A 5,323-nucleotide genomic window follows, 5' to 3' on the forward strand; every position below is an offset into this window, starting at 1 on the left:
ATTGCATGTTGATGCGCTTGTTGATGCGACATAATAAATGGAACATCCAAGTTGGAGCATTGGAAAGCTGTAGCCTTGTGTCCTCTAAAGGAAAATTGATCAATGCCTTCTACGATGGACAAATGAAGTGCTGGCCTTGCATTAATCAAGCCAGTAAGGGGCAAGACCATTTAAAGCGTGCAAAGAATGGCAGGAAGTTTAGAAGGCTATGCTGCCTCCACACGGAACACGCTTCTATAACATATTTCATGTGCGTCATAACTTTTCAAAATCAAAAATTTGGAATAAATTACGCCGGAGTCTTTTGATATTTTTAATAAGATTTCCCGCATTGGTTTACAATAGGTACAATAACTGCAGTTTGAGTCTTGACATGTTCTGGGAATGAGTTTGCAGGTGCGATTAATACAAATTTAAATTCGTTACTCAACAGTATTTTACTCAGTATTACACCAGGATTAATTAGGTATCAGAATGGGACCTCGAGAAACAAAAATATTTCTGGTGTGAGAGAAGAAATTTTCTGACATACATAACTGATCATGATCTCTTCCTAGTACCATAGATTGCTGTATATCTTAAATATTCCTGTTCATCTTCTAATTGACTGAGTATAAAGGACACACCGACTCCACTTATTATTAAGTGTGTACTTGGGCGGTATAACATATAAGGTTTATATAATACTTCTGACATGATATTGTTGGCAACAGGGCAAACACAAAAAAAAACAAGGTTGTCACTATATTAACATGTAACACTATTTCACTATAATGGATGCATTAGTTTTATCATCGCATCATCACATTCACATGAACTGCAACCACCTTCAAGAAATGCATCATTGTTCTTTTCAAGTTTCATCATCTGCCAGTTAGAGGCTATGGATAAATTTACTTTAAGTTTAGGGTAAAGCCTTGTGTCAAGTATGGCAGGCATGTGCAGTTGTGCCCCTACATGGATAATTTTACTTTAAGTTAGGTTAAAGCCTTGTGTCAAGTATGGCAGGTATCTGCACCCTCTCATGCAAGCGTCTCAGTGTAGGCACGTCAAGGCACCTATAACAGCTCTCTCCTGCACGCTGCAATCTGCCGGGCTGTTATTCGAGAAAGCATACAGAGCGTGAAATGGATTTAGTCATGATGCTGCTGCTACCAGATGGTATAAAAATTTTCCGGCTACTTTTCCTTCTGTCACTCATTTTGTTTTTGTAATTAATTGATGAAGTTATTTCTTAATGTTGGAAATTTCGCATTAATTTGCTAATTTGATACGCAATCTTTTCGAAAATCATATTTTTGTAAAACCTTTCAGCTTGATGATCAGCACTTTCTCATATCTGGGTCTTCGTCTCGGTTAGATGAATGATGGGCCGTTTAAGTAACATTTATTCATGAACGATTAATTGCTGAGTAAGTGAATCTGACTGAATAATTAGGAAACTTATTTTTGAAAACAGTGACCAGATAAATTTTAGTACTCCATCAGCATTTACAAAATTTGGTAAAAACCAGAAAAGAGACTACGTTGGATTGACGAAGCATGATGACTTTCTAGAATTGGGCTCATGGTTTCTTCGACTCGTGACCTTCTCACCCATGCTGGACAGTTGACATAGCATCGGCGCTCGGAACGCGACTATTATAAGTCGTTGCTATTGTTTAGGGAGGCGTTACTGACAACTCACATGCAGTAAACACAAGAAAATACGTTCGGAAAGAAAGCACAGACGGGTTAAATATTATTTTGTTGGGTCATTTTAATTTCTGAAAGTATTGCCTAGGTAACGCCAATAAACTTTTATATTACCATAGGAATCTTGACTTAAAAAAATATTCGAACAAATTGAAGATCGTGGATATAGAATGCACAAATTTTCGTGATAGTGAAACTTTTTGGAGATATTGCATGAGATTCGTCGGTGGGATGTATATAGCTCCCCTTTACGGAGTTATTTCACTTTAATTGAAAGTCACTCCGCAATGATCATATACATAATGCATTACGCCTTTGCAGGAACTGAATCGCTTTCCTCCCTGTAAGAAAGCGATTCAGTTATACAATGAGTTATGGTTACTTTCTCTTCGACGTTTAATGGAAATTCATAATAGGAAGATATTGCAATGATACTTCAACTACCATTACGCATTGTGGAGTACTGTTTATTTTTTAATTTCTACAAATGCCAACCGCCATCTTAACTATCTCACATGCCAGCTCGATTTGAAGCGCAACGTCGATATATATTGGCGAAAGTTGTGCTAAGAGCGCAGTTTATCGAAGCTTTATCTCATTTATTGTTTAATACATGGGCCAGCCAAGTCAAGTTGCGCCCATCCTCCACCGACCTATTGAAGCCTTAATTGGCTTCTACAAGAGACACTCCTCGACTGTGTAGCCTGTGTCTGGGATGGTCCGGCGCAGCACTAAATGCCGGAGCAGTAAATGCGTGCGCGCGGAATGAAGGCTGAGCAGTTTGTCAGGGAGCGCTCGGTAAACAACGCCTATTGGGGGAACTATGTTATTATGCAGCGTATCAGCAGGAGTGACATAAATTGCGGGAGAGATCTATATTCTTGACCATAACGGTGTTTGGTACGAAAATGTTTACCGTTATGTGTGTTATTAAAGAAATTCAAGTCATAACAAAATATAGGTGAGACAGAAAAGATCTAGTTTAAAAAAGAGGGATATTCATGATGCAAAAGATTGTTAAGTCTAATGCATTACCATAAATTTAAAATTAATATTTGCTTCTATGCACTTTGAGCGGTTGAGTGAACCAAACCGTTATGTTATCATCATCATTTCAAATGTTTTCTTATTCAAAAGGAATTTAAAAGCAAAGAAAACGCCAAGAAAATTCACCATATCGATATTGAAAACGTTTCGGAGTCCAGCTCCATCATCAGCTTCTTATTCAAATTCCATTTACGATGTCATGAAGTACATTCTTTTTGGTTTGTTAATACTTTTCTGACGCTGGTTACGCTTACATCTCTGATATGATGCTTTGGTGCAGAAAACTCTCGCAAAAATAAGGTAAATTCTAAATATTTTGTTTAATTTTGAACAGATTCACACTACACAAAATCACGACACAATCGGAATATATATGGCTTCACTTCATCAGTATCTGGCAGGATTTCTTAGTTTAAAATTAAATTCCCCTTCAATAAAGAACTATTAATGCATTAGTGTTGGATTGCGACTTGTAATATATACGTCTGCCGATCAATCAATGGTTACACGTTTAGATATCGGAATCTTTTAACGGCATGTTAAAATTATCTCGATCTAACTATAGGAGCGAGTTTATATCTTTTGCTCATTTTATGATAACGCATTGAAATATATGAACCATTTTATGGCAATTAGCACTGATGATGTTCTATATCATAATTTTTATCTGTTTTGATATACATTTGATTACAAGTTCACCTCTCCTGGTCTCCCTATAGCAACAAGTTCATCTCTCCTGGTCTCCCTATAGCAACAAGTTCATCTCTCCTGGTCTCCCTATAGCAACAAGTTCAAAACTACCGCGTGTTGCAGGAACGTCTCCTTAACAGCCGCGTGTTACAGGAACGTCTCTTTAACAGCCACGTGTTGCAGGAACGTCTCCTTAACTACTGCGTGTTACAGGAACGTCTCCTTAACTACCTCGTTGTAGGTCATCCTGCCCGAGTTGACCTGAAGGGCCGCCTCCTTCGCCTGACTAAATTTGGGACCGCAGTGCGTGACGTGCAGTGATGGGGTGAGGTGTGTGTCGATCCCGCGAGATCTCCACTGAGACTCTGTATCGATTGGGCTTATTTATTATTTCATTATAGTTCGAAAATATATTTGATTATTCTTATTCGTATACCGCCGCAATACATAAGATCAAGACTCTCATTTCGTGCACACGAAATTCTTTCCGTGTTAATACTAATCCACATATTTAAATAAATAATCACTTTAAATATTCTTTATCTTGTTCAACTGTTTCGTTAGTTTCCACGTACACTTTTTATTTTCATTAAGAAAATCCCCCTACTCTTCCTTAAACCAAAAACTTGTGAGTAAGAAACATTACTATTTCATTGATAGTTAATTTTTTATATTTTTTTTTCTCATTCCCGTATTTGTATTAAATTATAGTTTAGAATACTTTTAATATTTTTATGATTTTCAACTAGCTCACTAATCAACTTAACTCACATGATAATAGTATTTCCTTCATTGGAAAGAGATGTGATTAGTATAACATTTTGAGCGACAAAAAATAAATAAATTAACAACATATTGATATTACTTTGAGTTGCGATAAATAACAAGACAAAATTTGTTGCCCTGAAACGATAAAATTTTAGGAAATTATCAAAATCTCGGAGATTTTCAGCCATAAGTTGACGAGAAAAGAAAATCAGTCTGACCTAAACAGCATTTTGATTTCGTCACTGAATAGGGATACGCCTCAGACTTCTACATATGCTGACGAATCTCCTAGAATAACTTTGATGACATCGCTAGTCAGGCTGGGCACTCCTGGCTGCAGTGTCTTGACTAAGTCTTGATGACATCGCTAGTCAGGCTGGGCACTCCTGGCTGAGTGTCTTGACTAAGTTTTGATGAAATCGCTAGTCAGGCTGGGCACTCCTGGCTGCTGTGTCTTGACTAAGTCTTGATGACATCGCTAGTCAGGCTGGGCACTCCTGGCTGAGTGTCTTGACTAAGTTTTGATGAAATCGCTAGTCAGGCTGGGCACTCCTGGCTGAGTGTCTTGACTAAGTCTTGATGACATCGCTAGTCAGGCTGGGCATCACTATCTGTGTGTCTTGACTAAGTCTTGATGACATCGCTAGTCAGGCTCGGCACTCCTGGCTGCAGTGTCTTGACTAAGTCTTGATGACATCGCTAGTCAGGCTGGGCACTCCTGGCTGAGTGTCTTGAATAAGTCTTGATGACATCGCTAGTCAGGCTGGGCATCACTGTCTGCTCTGTCTTGACATCACCAGTCAGTCTGTGATGTCCGTTGTAATGTTTAATGTGCAAAGGACGTACAAATTTGATTCGCTCGCGTATGTGATGAAATTTAAGGATCGTATACACCGTAAAAGCATTGAGTCTTTTCAAAGATACATTGTTCTACTATCGCTATATATCTCAAATAGTGCAACTCAAGTTAATATAGATAACAAAGCAAAACTCTTTCCAGAATATGATAATGAACTTAAACCCGTTTTCAGTGTTATATTAAATTTAGTGTACTCGTAAATAAAAGTATCATTAAAATATTAATTTCGCCTCGTGCGTTTTACCATCTTGCAGTATTTGTTAC

The sequence above is a fragment of the Hyalella azteca genome, unplaced genomic scaffold (genome assembly GCF_000764305.2).
Source record: "Hyalella azteca isolate HAZT.00-mixed unplaced genomic scaffold, Hazt_2.0.2 contig10552, whole genome shotgun sequence".
Lineage (NCBI taxonomy): Eukaryota > Metazoa > Arthropoda > Malacostraca > Amphipoda > Hyalellidae > Hyalella > Hyalella azteca.